This window comes from Hemibagrus wyckioides, linkage group LG13, assembly GCF_019097595.1.
Source record: "Hemibagrus wyckioides isolate EC202008001 linkage group LG13, SWU_Hwy_1.0, whole genome shotgun sequence".
NCBI classification, from domain to species: domain Eukaryota; kingdom Metazoa; phylum Chordata; class Actinopteri; order Siluriformes; family Bagridae; genus Hemibagrus; species Hemibagrus wyckioides.
Genome location: NC_080722.1, coordinates 23365691 through 23383567, shown reverse-complemented (window position 1 = coordinate 23383567; position 17877 = coordinate 23365691). Strand labels below are relative to the sequence as shown.

The 17877-nt window shown below is 36.7% G+C and overlaps 1 protein-coding gene, 1 long non-coding RNA gene and 1 pseudogene across 2 annotated transcripts in view; 1 reads left to right on the top strand and 2 right to left on the bottom strand.

Annotated features, from left to right (window-relative positions):
- The first annotated feature begins 3471 nt into the window (after positions 1–3471).
- LOC131363139 (uncharacterized) lies at positions 3472–5391 on the top strand. Its single transcript, XR_009206278.1, has 3 exons — positions 3472–4483; positions 4625–4717; positions 5105–5391. It is a non-coding gene; the product is annotated as an uncharacterized LOC131363139 (long non-coding RNA).
- An 8065-nt stretch (positions 5392–13456) lies between these two features.
- Positions 13457–15843, bottom strand: LOC131363665 (uncharacterized; annotated as a pseudogene).
- A 641-nt stretch (positions 15844–16484) lies between these two features.
- LOC131364083 (somatostatin receptor type 5) overlaps positions 16485–17877 on the bottom strand; it is a 211311-nt gene continuing 209918 nt past the window's right edge. The window contains exon 2 of the mRNA XM_058407152.1: positions 16485–16591. The gene's annotated coding sequence lies outside the window, so the exon portion shown is untranslated. The remainder of the gene's footprint in view (positions 16592–17877) is intronic.

Genomic DNA, 17877 nt, shown 5'->3' with positions numbered 1-17877 from the left:
GACTGCTACTGTGTGTGTGTGACGTCAGCTAGAGTGAGGGAAGAGGTTGGACGCATCGTCTTTAAACTGTTTCCAGCGCACACACTAGTTCGTTTAGACTTCATATTTTAACTGTGACTTTAGTTTGTATATATTATTTGAGAATGTCTTGCAATAGTTTAAGCATATTTGGCGTGTATATGGTATATTGTGTATATGACGGTGGCTAGCGGTAGTTCATGTAAAGTATTAGTACCACTGATCTCAATGACGTTACAAGTGGTAGTTTAGCTTAATTGGTAGAGCGTCCGCCTCCCATGCTGGAGATCCGGGTTTGAGACCTGCTTGGAGTTGTGTTTATATATTATTTGAGAAGTTCTCGAAATAGTTTAAGCAACATTCATATATATATTGTAGCGAATCTAGCTCAAAATTTAAATATTTAAGTGTAATTATAACTGGTTATAATTAATTATAAATATTCAAATTGGGGTTTTAGAACTAACTGTCAGAGAATCAATAACACAATTATTTGATTTGTTCGTCCAGCGAACAGTATAATTATGCATTAATTCCAGGGAAAGTTATCTTCCTGGTCACGAAAGAATAACTACTTTATAAAGTACTAGCTGTAATTTAGCACGTAGCAAGAGCAATGTTCAGGGACCCTGAAATTGTGAGCAAAGCACAGAGACATCACTCGTGAATAAAATGCATTTAATAAAACAAAAACACACAACACATACTAACTACGACACACACATAAAAGACAGGATAAGGATTATAGAGAGGGGATAAGTAGGCAAAGAGAGATTGAGATTAAGGAAGGGAATCAGAACGAGAGAGTGAGAAAGAGATAAGGAAACAGAGAAGAGATCAAATATGGCAAGTTTCAAATCGAGTTTTGATTACCACGTGTGAGAATCGTCAAGGTAATTAGGATTCACCTTAATAAAGGGGCTTCAGCTTAAAATTGCAGATCTAAAATAATTAGTATCTTTTACTTGCATTGGTTCATTGACAAAGCGTCTTGATGTAGTGGATCAAGGAGGTTTGGAGAGTTGAAGTCCTCGGAGTGAGCAAGAGATTCTGTTGGAACGAAAAAAGGTTTCGGTGGTGTGAAGTTCTTCGATTGAAGCTGCCGGCAAAGTCTCAAGAGAAAGCGAAAGTCTTGTCCTGAAGAAAGATCGGCATCGAGTTGGGCGACGATAGAAGAGGTCGTGCCGGGAAGAAAGGTGCACGGGGCCCCCCCCCGACCGCAGAGCAGAGAGGGGGTTGGCCCCTGCGGGGCCAGGCTGAGCTGAGCAGAGCAAAAAGCTGAGCAAAATGCCAAAGCTAAAAAAGCTGAGTTAAAAAAGCCAAAAAGCTACGATAGATGGGTGCTTAGGGTTTTTATTGATCCCTTGGTCGCGCCCAGTTTTTCAGAGTGACCAATCCAATACCTGAAACTTTTGGAGGGAAAAGTTTCTTTGTCTCTGCTCCGTCACTCATTTGCATACTTTATGGTGAAGTCAGGAATGGATAAAGTTTCAATTAAAGTAACGTAGGCTCATATTATGTACTTGGATGACCACATGGCTTACACTATTGCTTATAAAAGTAAAAGAGGATCATTTTGATAGTAGACACGAAAGAGACAGTATGAGAGGAAAGGAAACTGGGTATAGGCAATCAGTTACACTCTATACTTTAACATCAACTAAAAGCATTTAGCCTTATTATTATTATTATTATTATTATTATTATTATTATTATTATAATAGAACTGAAAAATAACATCAACAACCACAACAACAAAATAATAACAATAATATAATAATAATTCTAATTAATAATTATTACCTACCTTTTTTGTTCGTAAATACTTGGTTGCCCTTGGTTCAGTGCCATCGTCACTTAGGTATGTTTTGTACTTCATTTCTGAACGATTCATATTCGGCTGATAACTTACTAATAACAATTTGTAAATTCTTCTTTAATTATCTATGCAAAATCGGCCCAAATTTCCCGGTCAAAGTTTGAATACAAGTCATCCAATGAGGGAACGTTACGCAATTGGTCACGTTGAGACAGAACAACAAACTAACGATTGTGGGCATTTGAATCCTGGGGTCGACATATTTAGGTAAATACTGCTATAAGTTTTGATAAAACGATCAATGTAAAAGAAAAAGACGTCAGCACATTCATCGATTTCACGTGAAGTACTATATTTTGCTGAAACGATTTCGACTTGATTTCCAGTAACCTGCGGCAAGCCAGTAAATTGTTTGGACATAATGAACAAGACCCAGAGGAAAGGAAAGGTTTGTCAAATGCTTTAATATAAACTTTTTTGATATTTACACAGCCTTCCCCTCCCTCGCATTGTGTCTTTGCATCATGTACGTCTATGTAACGACTTCAGGTGAACAGTCTTGTCGGAACTTTAAGCTAACATTCAAGAAGTTGGCCACAAACATATTCTACTGAAGTACAGTTGATAACTTAAAATTTAAAAAGTGTATCAAAGTTAGTTCTGAAGTTTATGTTGTGTTTCTGTATTAAAATGTGTGTCCCATCACCTGCAAGGCCTAAGAAATTAATTTTGCTGCAAAGTAATGCATTCAGGTCTTTTAAGAGAGCAGCCCTAATGGTAATATTTTGGACTGAAAAAATTTTTTAATTTTGCATTAGTGCAGAACAAAGTTGTATTATGGGAATGTGTATTTATCTTAAAACGTCAGGATACACTTTTTCACTCTAACAGACATACTTTGTTTTATCCCTACTTACAAGGAACATACAGATGTGAAATTTCCTGAAATGATAAGTGATTAAATAATGTAAATTGCCCTTTTGATTCAGTAATCAGAAACTGTGATCCAACCGTGTGATTCCAGTGCATTATGTTTACATGTCAACTGCTTCTAATTAAGGTTCCCTTCAAAACTTCACGTATGGAAGCCTCTACCCTATGAACGAATCCAAAGAAATCAGCAAAGGTAGAGGTTTTTTTATAACTAAAACATTACTTTAAAACAAGCTAGCATTGCTGAATTAAAAGGATTTGCAAATCTACTTTTTCTTAAGTAATCTGAAACTATTACTACAAGTATTACTCTTAGTTCACCCTACTAAATGAGTAGTCAGTTGTTAGACAACTACACTGTAAAAAATGTACGTGAAAATTACAGTAAAATACTGTGAAATAGCAATGGTAAAAGACTGTAAAGTCAAAAATAGTATATTACCGTAGTACATACATCAAATTACTGTAAATAAAGAAACAGTAGGTACTTTCATTTTTACTGTCCTAATATGTAAAAAATACACATTGTTACTGTGAAAATAGAAAATTTTGGTAAAATTAACGGTAAAATGCTGTAACTTCATAAACAAGTAATTACCCTAAAATCAAAGGTATTACTCTGTCTAAATTAGATTTTGCTGATATGTTTATTTAAATTTACGATATAAACCTTTCACCATTCAGCAAAAATATACCTTCATTTCTACAGAAACAAGATGTTAAAAATATGGAATGTGTTTGTTAAATTAGGTTGATTTCAAATTAAAATGTTTAAATATGGTTTGAATCTGATAATTAATGTGCTATATCCAATTAAAATGATTATAGGCTGTAATTGTTTGGGTGTTTGTGGTTGTTTTGTGGTTTTGTGTTTGTTGTTTTTATTTGGGTCTGATATTGCCCCGGTTTATTTTTGTTGCTACAACTTGTACTTCAGTGAAGGCTTCACAGAAATGAACCACATTGTTGATTTAAGTGCTTTGGAGATGGTTATAAACATATCTTGTAGATATCTATCATTTAATGCCCATTAAAGCCTGAGTTCATTTAAGGAAATGTTAGTTGAAATGCTCTATTATCTTTTAAAGTGCTATTTGAGGTTGTTTCCCACCCGGTGAATGGAGAAGAATCACAATCAGTGGCGGCTGTTAACTGGCAATCTGCTGAGTGCTAATGAGACTCGTTGAGAATGCTCCAATCACATGAGGCCAAATATATAAAAACAACATTGATTCGCTAACGACACTGGGAGGGTTCAAGGACAATTTAAAACAAGCCAATCGGAGCTCAGCCTCAAGTCACATGCTTTTCCAAATTTTATGGACCAACACACATGAATGGAACATAGTTTTGTTTTTTTTAAATAAATTATTAAAATAAAAAGAAGTTGAAGTATTTCACTTTTGCAACATTTCATGTATGCATTTAAACTCCTGAGCGGTTATAGACTTGGAGGAAACAACGTGCTGCCCGCTGTGATGACCAGGAACATGGTGAGATTCTAAACTCTTTATACAAGAAGCAAACCATTTTTTTTTGTATTTTAAAGATTATGATTTTTGTTTTTTGTTTTTTGTTGGCATTTTTGTTTTTTTGGCCAGTGGCAGTAAAAACACAGTGGAGAGATGGGATGATTTGCAGCAAAGGGCCTGAGCTGGAACTGAATCTCGACTGCCTGAAGAACAGTACAGTATGTGGTACAAGTTCTACCAGGTGAGGCACTTGATTAGCCATTTATTTATTTAATATAGCCATTTAATTGTAGTATACAACCTACATTGAGATGCTTGAGATGATTTTACTTTCAATTAAGGCAATATATTTCTTACTGTCTTTGTCGCTGTCATCTGCCAGCAGTCATTCTTGAAATGGACCTCATCAATCTCTTTCCTGTTCTACAAATCATCCCTTTTGATCAGACGCTGGTCTTGTCCAGGATAAATATCGGTAAGTGGTTGTACATTTGACTAGTTACTGGTCAGTGTTGTAGTAAATTTGATTATTGATTGCTTCAGTGGAGGCAACTGTGTTTAGACTTCATGTCAACAGACATAAAATAAATGCTTATGATGACTTGTATGAAATGTTTCTGAAATGAGAACTTTCTCCTTGAGACCATCAGTTATAAAAAAAAAAATAACCTGCAAAACTATATTAATTATTTAATTAATTAATAAATATTGCCTTCAGTAATGTATAATTCATTGGAGCAAAGTTGAACATATTTGTTAACCACTTATTGGACAACTAGAAGGCTGTTTATCTCTCTGTAGGCATCATGCTCAAACACTGCATCAATCTAACATGTGCTTTGTGTATGTTTTCTGGCTGCAGAGAGGATCAGATCAGCCCACAGTGGACAACATGCAGGTCCTCAAGCTGAACTAGTGACAGTACATGCTGTAACTTCCAGTTTCTCGAACATCATGTCCAAGTCTGTCCCATGTCTTCACACAAGTCTGGACTAGTGACTTATTCCTCTTGTTCAACCAGGGCAAGCCCTGATACATAATGTTTGTTTATTTCACCATGGATTATCCAATCATATGGACATGTGCTGTTTTTTCAAGATTTCATTACTAATTTGAGAGTATTGGACAAGGTATTTGATCAATTCAAACTGTTTTTAACACGGAATATGTACATTTTCTTGCTTTAGTCTGACAATGATATTTTTGTGCCTTGATTTACAATGGACCTTATTCATTTAGTAATTAATCATAAGTTGTTGACAGTGAAATCTAGGCAAACCAACTGTAATGCATTGTGTTGTACTGTATTTTTTACGGTAAAATTCTGGCAACCACAGCTGCCAGTAATTTACTGTAAATTTGAACTTTACAATAAAATACTGTAATATGATTTACGGTTGTGTTGTGGTTTTTATTTGGGAGACTGTAAATAGGTTTACAGTATATTTATTTTACAGTAGTTTACCGTAAACAGGTTTACATTGTCTGTTTTTTAACAGTGATTTGTTGTAAACAAACAACAGTTCTCAACTGTGAAATTTACGGTTGCTAATAAAGCATACCGTAAAGTGGTGAACAGTGTCACTGTACAATTTACGGTAAAATATACAGATTTTTTTTTTTTTACAGTGTAGTTAATTAAATACATACTTTTCAGTACTTTGTTTTTTTTGGGGGGTTTTTTTACGTTATTTCCATTTCAGGCACTTGAACTGATGGATTCAACCACCGAACCAAAGCAATCACGCAAGAGAGACTCAACAAGATCTGTAATTCAATTTATTTTATTTTTTCATTTGGACTTAAAAAAAAATTTCAAACCACCAGCCAAATTTATATGAGATATGACAGAGTTACATCACAATCATACAGAAATATTTTGTACTAAGTATCATAGTTATTGCTTTACTTTAACTTAGGACAGCTTTTGCATTTATGGGTGAAGTATTCTTATAATAAATGGGGTCATAAAATTCTTACTTTGTAGTGATACATTTTCTTGAATTCTTGACCTTTTCACTGCCTTTTGTGCTAAGACTCTGACAAAACAGGCAGCTACAGACATGGTTGATGCTCTGAAGGAGGACCTGAGAAAACAAAAATTACCTGAGCCTCTCAGACTCTGACAGAACAGCCATGGATGCAGAATCCTCTCCCATGCAGGAACCACTAAGGAATGTAAGTATTGCAATAACTTAATAATATAAAAGTAATACTTTTCTATTAAAGCAAATGCTGAAACTTATTTTACAGCTTGAGTCAGAAAGCGAGGATGATGGGTCATCACAGTGCCCAAAAAAGAAACCAAGGTTTGATGAAGACATTGCCAGTGCATTGAAAGGTATGTAAGATGAAGTGTAGTTTGTTTTATAGTTGATGAAGCACATGAGATCAAAACCAATGTAATGTTCACCATCTTTGAATTACTAGAGTTGACAAATGTAGTGAAAACACTGAAGGATATAGTGGTGGCCATGAAGGTGGCTCCAGTCTCATCAAGTGAAGTGCAACATACAGAAGTGATATCACCACAAGCAGAAATGGTATGGATGCACATGTACAGATATACTTTGAATGTTAATATTAAAAGTTCACACATTCAGTATGCTTAAATATAAGCAAATTATTAGAATAGAGTTAGTACAAGGGTCCATTAAGTGTTCTAAGTTTTAACTGTTCCACAGTTGCATGTTCATTAATTGTTTATAAGTCATTGAACAAGCTAAACATTGTTTAAACACTACACCAAAAAAAGATGTAAATTCACTTGAAATATTATCTTGGCAAAGTATCATAATTTTAGTATCCTGAAAAGGTATAATTACTTAATTATATAATTAAGTCTCTGTTCGTGTCATTGACACACACATGCACTTCTGAAACAATTTTTCTAAATAGAGCTCCCTGGGTTGAGGAATAACAATTCCTAAAAGGACATTTGATCGGTTGTCCAGGACAAAAATGTCAGCGTTTACCCAGGAGCTGGCAGTCATTATTTATGGATGCGAGGTTCTGGCCACATCAAGTCTTACGGGCAAGAACACCAACAAAGCACCACTGGACTCCATCAAAGTTAATGCACTCATTGGTATGTTTGTTGTTTTCTTGATGTAAACAGGTTACATCTTCACTTAAAATGGTGACCTAAAAAATTGTGCTTCATGTCCTTGCACATAAATTAATTGATTTTATTCAAATACAAAATGTTAACTCCTTCACTGACAGTGTTTTTTTAAGAAAAAAAAACACTGTTAACCTCCACCAGAATTTGGTGATTTTCACCTAACGTTCTTGGACCCCAGAATATTCTGTTGTATGAATATCTGCACAAACAATATATTAAAATAAAGTCCAAACATTTTTGTATGGTTGTATATATGCACTGATAAGAACAATCGTTATCACTATTCATAGTCCTTAATTTCAGGAAAATGCCTTTCCAACACATTTTATGTGCAGAACTAATATGCACTTTTTATATTTGATTATGTACCTGTTTTCATCCAACATTTCATGAAGCTATATCAACAATCTGCATAAAAATTGTGTGGATGGTAACTCATCTATTGCTGTTGTACTAAATGCAGAACATTACAGGTTTATTTGGACAATTTATGTGCTATGAATAAAAAAAGGAAGAAATATTGCATATATTGCTTCCATGTCTCTTTAATTTACAATTGTATGCCTTAGATGAACCAGTGGAGCTTATTAAACAGTGATTATCATAAAATAAAATATTATTTTTGTGTTCACAGATGCTGTGATTGCTTGTGATTGCTTGTTTCTTTGTATAATAGACTGAAGAGATCTACCAAAGGGGTAGTTCATTTAAAATTCACGCAGTTCTTTTTGTTATTTGTAATGTTAGTAGTTCTGTCAGATGTTAAAATGTACAATTCATGCTGCAAGTTTACTTTTTTGAGTTTTTGAGTTTTTTATTTCTAACGGATGTATTTGTGTAAGTTTGATATACTACTTGTAATTTTACAATATTTAATTCTAAGCTTTTGTTTATCTGTTTGTTTCTTTGTTTTTTGTTTGACTGCATTATTTATTTATTTATTATTTATTTATTTTTTGACATATAAAAGTTCACAGTCCTTAATGTTACTTTTGCAATAAAATTGTTGGATTCATACTTTTAACTACCAATCTTTGTTTTATTGTCAGTGTAAGCATTGTGGTGTTTGTTTGCAGTGCATTTAATTGAAATAACCATATTTCACATACAATAGGAGTTAAAATAGAGATGTAGTGAGTCTAAAAAAATCACTCAAACTTAAGTTGAACTAATTGCATTTAATATAAATTTAAACTGTGATGTATTTGAAATCAGCTACAAATAATATGCATTTAGGTGGTATAACATATTACATTCAATTCACACTTGTGTATTGTTACCTAACATTAAAGTATATTTTAGTTCATGTTAATTGCTTGTCAGTACATTAAACAGTGCACTTTAAATATATTTTAATGACATTAGAAGCAATTATGAAATTACATATAAATATGTACTAAAGTTCCAATTAAGTGGTTTAAAAAAAAAAACACTCAACTAAATTAAACAAAACAGTTAAACAAAAAGTTCAACTAAATACATTTTATATAAATTTGAACTGTAATTCATTTGAAATTAATTACAAATAAAATGCACTTAAGAGGCGAAAACATTACATTTAATTCACAATTATGTGTGTTCTTTTAAAGTATATTATTTGCACAATAAGTACACTTTAGAAAAGTATACTAAAGTATACTAAATAGTATACTAAAAGTATACTAAACTTTTCATAAGGGAAAGAATGCATTAGCTATATCGACAACAGAAAACCATGCACTGTCAACTGGAATTTGGGACAAGATAGTGTATGGGTTGGGAACATTAGGTGCTCGTTGGATCACAGCATCATTGACTACTTTCAAATCTTGTACGAATCTCCACTCCTCCAGCTCCCCTGGAGCTCTTATTTTCCTTACTGGAAAGAGTGGTGTTTGCACAGGAGACATCTCACATGGCACTATAACTCCAAATTTTAATAGAGAATTAAACACCGGTGTTATTCCTGCTATAGCTTCTGGTTTTAGGGGATATTGAGCCCTCTTTGGCCTATAATCTGATTTTGGTGTAATGATAAGTGGAAGGCAATTTTGAATCAGACCTACATCATATTCTCCACTCGCCCCAATTCCTTGGGCAATTTTCATAGTTGTACATCTGAAAGTTCCAATTTGGGTAGGGCCAAATTAGTTTTGTACCATGGGTTGGGATCTGTTCTGTCATCAGGAAGGATCACCACGCCTTTCTCAGCTCTAGCCAGCCAATTTAGTGCTGTGCTATATGCATTTAATTTTGGGCTGTAAAGGACAGCTGGCTGCTCAGTTGGTTCCCAATCATGACTTTGAGTAGCTTGTTACATCCATTCTCCCAAAGATTCCCACTCATCTTTGACGGATTTGGCTAGAGAGAGATGTGTAGATCCATGATTCATTTGGAATGGGTGTGGATGACCACCTCGAAACCTGAGATAAATCTACCTCTACAGCACATGTGTGTTCATTCCATATGACATGCTTCAATATCAATATGTCTGGCCTATCTAAACTCCTGTACCATTCTTTCTCATAATTCTCATGTGGTTTGTGTCTATGTATGTACAATGCAGCGCTTTCGGTGTCATGTAGTCTGTGTGCAAGCCAGGCTTGCCCCTTTCTCGACCTCTACCTCTGACGCGGCCATAGCCCCTCCCCCTGTAAAAATCTCCTTGAGCCTCAGATAATTTAACCATAGTGAGACAGTGTTTCATTTCTGCCCTTTTTTCCCCTTTTTGTCTTTCAGCATTCCACAACTTTCCTGTGTGCACAGCATCAGAGATCAGAGATATCAGAGATAACTTTCCAATGCATGTTTGTTTGACTTTTCTTGCAATGTCCTCTTTTAATCCATTCATGAAACTGTTTCTCAAGTATGCCTCATACGGTGTGATATCCGCTGCAGCCAAGTCCACTGGGCGCTCGAGGCCACTGTGAGCATCATGCACTTCTGTTAATCATGCAAGATATCTGGAGACATAGAGATTTTAGTCATGTCCATTCTTACTGGAAAAGCTTGGTTAAGAGCATCAGTCAGGCGCATTACTAAGTCTAACATTCTTGGGATTATTCCAGTTTACGTGATGAATCTGAATATTTCTCTCTGGCCAGTCAAAACGCAGCCACGACACATCAACGCTAAGTTTTCTCATCATGAGGCGTCGCTGTTCATGGGCTGTGGGTCTGAATTCTCTGCAAAATCTGACCAGTTCATCACCGAACTTCCGACCTCCCACTTCTCTTGGATCTAAGAGTTGTTTCTGCACATCTTCTATGTCATTTGATCCCCATGGGCGATACACAAGAAGCGGTCCTCCCTCTGGACCAGCTACCTTGAACATAGGCATCTGAATGCCTCGGCATCATGCTCATCGAGTGTGCTGGAAATTGGATCATCTGGTCTCGTTTCCTTCAGGATCCCCTTTTGCTTTCGGCCATGGGTGTGATAGCACACAGGGGAGTAAGGGGTAGAGGCTCCAGGTCCCATATAACGGAGGAGGGTCCCGCTCAGCTGCTGTGGATGGTTGAGGTGCGGACACGTATGGTTGGAGTGGTTGTCTGTGTCTCTGAGGCGGTGGTCTGGGAGGGCAGCTGTCCAGGTCTGGGTTTACAAGAGATTTAGTACACTGAAGAGAACAAGATTGAAAGTTAGTTTGTTCATTTGTTTTACATGCTCTGGTTTGGGCTTCAGTTGCCCACATATTATACGCAACCCAGTCTACTTCTCTTCGTTTTTTTCCGTTTTTTCTTTGAAGCCTCACATTCTTGTAACTTTTCTTTCAACTTTTCAAATTGTCTTTCACTAAAACTACCTTTCTCTGGAAATCCACAGTCCATCACCCATATATGATATTGTGATACAGAATTTAAGTTATCATAAATTGAACATTAGGATGCTTATATGCCCTGAAGAAATCATCACTCTTATCCTTACATTCCCCACTACCCATTGTCCATGTTGGTTCCTGTATTCTTTCAACAATCGATCAACAGACAAACGCCTTATTTACCTCTTTTAGCCTGATTTTACCTGCGCAGGTCACTCAGCTGTACTCGTCAGCACCAGCGACGGCTTTCCTCAAAGTCTGCTGAAAGTAATTATAACGCCAATATATACTACCATAGTATATAGTTAGTTCCCAGAACTATTCATGTAACTTTACCGCTTCCCAGAACCATTGGCCAGATTTCAAGCTTAAATTCTGCCTACCTGAAGCCGATTGTCTGAAGATGGAAAGAGCGAGAGTTTAAATAATTAAAAATCTTACCACCTAATTCCAGATCCTTTTGCTGGGGCAGTCTTGTGACTGTAAGAAAGAAAGTAAGAAAGGAATTTTTATTTTGCCACGGCAAAAGGCATCTGAAAAACAAAAAAAAAGTGCAATGAGATTTTCTGTTTTTGCTTGAAGATATAACTTCATCACACTCAATATTAATAATTTTGCCTGCCACAATACACATTAATAAATGAAGTTTCCTTTTCACATGTTTGGGGTCGACTATGATATGAAATGTGATTGTTTACATTAAAATGCAAAAATTCATAAGAAACATGGGAACAGTGATAAAAAAAATATGAATTTTGATATGAAACATGATTTTTTACATTAAATTGCTAAAATTCATAAGAAACATGGAAACAGTGATATTCCATGAAAATTCACTTAACAAAGTCAACTTTCATCAATTTTCATGGAACAGGCTTGTTTCCTGCCACCCCGCAGCTTGCTCTCTGCATTGTGCTTCTCTGGCGCTGAAAATGCGATTCCGCAAGTCTCAGCGCTCTATGAGCAAGGGAAATCGGTTTTTCACACAATCGCATGTGTGCAACTGAATGGGGCTGTTTTCTTTGACTTTTTTCACGTTTGGGGTCGACTTTGATATGAAATGTGATTGTTTACATTTGAAAGGACCAACCACTTGCCCAACGATGGAATCCAGAGGCATGGGTGAAGGGCTCTCGTATTCTACCTTTCCTTTGCGCTTCTGAAAATGAATTTGCTTCATTTATTAAAATTTAGATTCATTCTTTGAACTCTGTGTATAATGATAATCTGACTTAAAAATTAATATGAGTATAATCTGATGCTGATCATAATTTAGAGGGTTGACTATTCTTATTTTATTAAGTAGATAGAAAACTGAAATGATTGAACATAACTATATTTAAACTTAAGCCTGGGTTTCTCCATACAAGTTTAAGTTTCAGTTTGTTCTAATTTAACTTTAAACCGAGGCATTCTCCGTTCAAGTTTAAGTCAAGGCTACTCCATTTCAACATAAACCTAGGTTTCTCCATTCTGATTTAAGTTCACAATCTAAGATTAAAGAGGTGTATAATAATGATTTTCATAGGCTCAGAATAACAATTTTATTTTGCCAGGCAGGTTCTACTTAAGTCAGTCTATTCAATTAGAAAAATACCAAACACAGTAACAATTAAAAGGATCAGCATAGTATGAACAACACAAGTTACAGAGTTAAAGTCATACCTGGCAGTAGAGACACATAATAATAGTGTGGGAAGTTCTGAATGCAGATGCTTCCCTGAGTCTTTTGCCAATGCACCTTATATACCCAAGAGAGACAAAGGGTCGTACAATCTACAAGTCCACAGAAGGCCTGGTTTTGGACAGGTCGTAAGGACACATCTGGCTTTTAGTTTTGGTTCACACCAAATGGGTTGTAAAGGACATAGTTCAGATTGTTGTCTTGTGACCTGCGAGGGGGTTGAATAAGGTCATAAGGACATATCTCCAACAGGAGTACAGACTATGTGTAAACTTTAGTATACTCTGATTTGGAAATTAGACCTTTTTCAACAATTGCAACATGAGCTTTAGAATGACATTAGACATGAATAACATCATACAGTAAGTATATCATCATATCTTTTCACTATTCCTTGAGATTAGAACCTGAAGGGTAAATGAAAGTACATTCTTGGTGAGATCCAGAAAATAGTTCCACCATTGACTCCTTGAAGAGGGGGAGGTACACAGGAATGTGAATTGTTTTATGACACACTTCCCAAAATCCCCCAAATTCCCCAAACTTTCTGTTTTTGCTTGAAGATATAACTTCATCACAGGCAATATTAATAATTTGGCCTGCCACATTACAATCCTCCCCTGGCCCCTTGGGACATTTTCAAAATAATTCCCAAGGGGATATTGCTGGGAATCTTAGGAAACTGTAGCAGTCTCTGAATGGATGGCACCTATAAGGGGCTTAAGCATGAAAACAGTGTTGGCAGATGTTTGTAAGAAGCGAAGCATAAATCTGAAATAATCGCACTGAAGTGTAGACATTATTAGAACAAGTCCCCTGGCAATCACACAGCCACGGAACTTGAACTTGACAAGATCTCTGCTGTTCCCTTGGCAAGGTTTGCTTCCACCTGAGCCTGGTTCAGATGATACTCAGTCTGTAGTATAGTTTGTTGTACCAAATATATTGTGTCTGTTAGAGCTTTTGTGCTATGTTCAAAGAACCATGGGGAAACATCTGTGTCCAGTGGTATCCTCCCCAAGATATTTATCTGACCCATTGAGAAATCCTCTGTAACCTCCAAGCAGAAGGTATGGTTTGCAGGGCAGGTCAGACCGCCATAGGTGAAGGAATTCATTTCACTGACGAAACACCACTGTGTGTGAGATACTTGAATCGCATCAGCATGACCATGCCATGAATGAACACTGATAAGCTTAGTATCATTGGAAGAGAAGGGTTGTAGTAAAGTATTACATGTACAAATAACATAACTGGAAGTTTCATGACAATAGGTGCAAGTGGTAAACACGGTCTCATCCCCTTTTAAAGTCATATATCCTGTTAGGTGGTGTGGAAAATATTTTTGTCCCACGCTATAATGCACTACTGAACACTACTCAATTAATACTTCGCTATAATCTGACTCCAAACTCCACATTGACCCGACAGCTCAGTCAAGCAAGACTCTAACTAAAGAAGACGAATCATGCAGACTGGATTAATGCAGATACAAGGTTTTATTGCAATCAGCACTGGTTACAAGAATTGAGCTGCTCACGAATGAACATCCCAACAACCTCTGCCCTAATCATCACAAAATATAACCTTTTCATTCTTTTCTCTTATCTTTTCATAATATTCAAACCAAACCCTCTTCACTGAGAAAATCCCACCTATTTTTCTTTTTGGAGTACCAGGTTCTTTTTGGACACCATTATCTCTTAATTTTTAACTCTTTCACGTTCCATTATAATTGGACTTTCGAGATCAGTCATATAAAAAATAATGGGCATCTGTGCTCTTGTCAGTGGCACTTTCTGGCTTTATCATTTAGCAGTTCACTCTGACCTCTGAAGACAGCATGGTTGAGTTTCGGGGCCTCTGCTCCGTCTTTGATTGCTTGGGTTTAATTTATTGCTCTATTTTTCTTTACATTCACGCTAGCCTGCAGTTTTAATTGCCTTTTCTCTCACGTACTCACAGCCCTATAGCAGGGCACGATGACCCTGGGCACAGCTTCAAGTTTCGTCTACCACTGAAAAGGCCTGCCAAACTGATGTTACCCTCACTGTTTCTCAGTCCATACAAGCTATGCAATCTCAGCCCAGAGTTAATAGGCATACCCAAACCTCCCATCCCGCACGTTTGTTTAACCCTACATTATTAAACCTGTAAATAGAGGTGATCAAATTGAGGTGGTGCCTGACAACCCAATCATGCTGTCCTCTGATTCTAATTGTTTTATACATACCCAAACAAGAATGCAATCATATACACCTTAAACACTCTAAAACATTCAAATACACTTTAAGCACTCCAAACCACTTCGAACACTCTAAACCATTCAAAAATTTCAAAAATACTTGCTCTGGGTGTATAAAAGGAAAATTGGCAAAAAACACAATGCAGCCGGTGCACTCTTTCCCAGTGTATAACATCAATGTAGACAGTAATTCAGAGTATTTAATATCTTTCATCTTTTCTGATGCATACCATCTATGCAAGTCTAAAATTTCTATATGATCATTTAAAGCATGCCTAGGTGTCTTGAGAAGATGAAGGTCTAAAATTTCTTGTCTTCCAGCAGTAAATAAATCCTGTGGATATGATCTGCAGGCTAAGTCACGTTCGATGGTACGGCTTTGATTGAATAATGTATGGCTGACCAATAGAAGCGCCTGTGCTTCAGATCTAACCGATTTGATGATATTTTCATTGCTATTGGTGTTGTGTTAAAAACCAGTAGCCACCTGGTTTGCCAACTAAACTGAGAATTGTGATTGTCCTGTTATTTTGTAAGTGTTGGCAACTGAATTCACAGAGCCAAAGAGACCTGCTAAATTTCCAATCAGATCTCGCTTAGGAAGAACAGGTGGAATTTGGACTGCAAGCCTGCCTTCGTAATCAGAGATTAAATCATGGATTCGTGACTGTAGCTGTTTTATCATCCTCACTACAATGTTTCACAAAAGCAGACAAAATATCTGAAATGTTATAGGTTACATGCTTCATTATCAAATTTACATCATGCTATAAAGTCTTATTAATGTTTCCCTTAATAAAACAACCTGGAGGGATTGGATATAATTTTGGGCATTGTTTAGGCTTAATATGCCCACAAGTGGTCAGGTTGAAACATGTAGAGTCCATGAACAGTTTTGTGGTCCACTATAACTATTCACATCAGCCTCACATTTTCCCACACAATATGTTCCTTCTCTTCGGCTAGTCCAAATGAAGGCTTTTGGTTTGTTTTGATCCGGAACATATGAAGTAAGATTAAATTTGTATTCGGTGTAAATCATATATGTGGTGTTGATTGTTTCAGAGTGTGTGCATCTATATACTGCAGGTTCTAGAATCTAGATCCTTAGCATAGCAGCACATTTTAGGATCTACACCATTATTGGGTTTTTCATAGAGAGTGCGCATACTCCCAACTTTAGCTCCTGGCTCCAATTTAAGTTATATTATGAAAGGACGGGTATGTCGGTGTGCCTCCTGAAATGTTTACTATTGTGGGATGGGTGGAACCTGCTTTACAGCAAATTTTGGTGGCGCAATTTGGTTCCGGTGATAAACCAGGAGGCCATGTGACTACTTCTCTAGGTGGAATTGTGCTGTAACGATGTGGATGAACCCTTTGAATATTTCCACACCCATCTCCCACATTTCAGGGTGTGTGTAAGAGATACCCTTTGGCTTAGTGTGCCCGGACAACTTCCTTTCATCTGGTCTCCGTGGAATTGCTGTGATCAGCCTGAGAAAGAGCACATAGAAACATCAGTTAATTATTGGCTGGACCTTTGAATAGTTTGCATTGGGACATGTGGTACCATCTTACTTTTCCCTTCATAGACACGGCCACACGATTACAAATAGCTTTAACCTCATAGGGCGCGTGCCACCCAGGAGAGAATGCACTTTGCTTTACAAAGACACATACTGTATCTTTATCATGTCTCCTTCTGTAAATTTTGTTTCAGAAGTTGGATTGAAATGAGCATCGTTAGTCAGGTCAGACTGTTGCTGTCTCAGCACAGCCTGAGCCTGAAAGACTTTTAGCCTTTCGTGAAGCTGTTTCAGCACAGTCTGCTGTGTTGCAAGCATCAGAGGCCCCAAGCCTGCTGGAGAAATTTCTGGATCAATGGGCAGTTTCATTACCCTTCCAGTCATAAGCTTGTATGGGCTAACACTTGTAGCTTTAGATGGGGTTGCTCACAATACAGTCAGAACTGTGGGCAATGCATCAATCCACTTGTTTTGGTGCTGACTTATCTGTTTAGCAATGCTTTCTTTGATGGTACGATTGGCACGCTCAACCATTACAGAACTCTGTGGTCTGTATGGTATATAGAATTTTTGTTTTGCTTTAGTCTGAATTCTATTTTAGAGGCCCGACAGGTATTTTCAGGTGCCTCTTCCCCATGGATCATTGCTTGTTGAATTTGGGATCCTGCATTATTTTTTAAACACTGTAGTAAAACTTCCTGGTCCCTCTCTACATCTTCTAATCCTGAGTGTTCTTTGTAAGACAACCACAATCGGTCTGCCTACACTTCAAATGGCTCTTTCCCTACTTGCTTTATATCCAATATTTTGTTCCACTCTGCATGTATTGGTCCTCTTAACTCCAACATTTCTGCTTTCAATCGTTCATACATTTCTATCTCTCTATCTCCTTTTTTCTTAATTATAAGTTCTCCAGATCTCAGGTATTTTTGATTTTAGCTCATTTGGGATGGTTATTTGGGCCAGAAGCGCCAGATTATACACTGAAGCTTGCAGCATTAAATTATCCCAGTAGGGCTGAAATGGGCCTTTTAGTCTCTAGTTATCGGACCTCTGTAGAGTACCAGACCAAAAGTTGGTCATTAGTCCATGTTAATTCTATTTCTATTGAGTACAACTGAAAAAAAGCGGTTTGATTTGTAATGCAAGGGAATCCATTATCTCCTTATCTACACTGCCACTAATATAGTATACTCTGATTTGGAAATTAGAACTTTTCACCAATCGCACCATGACATTTAGAATGACATTAAA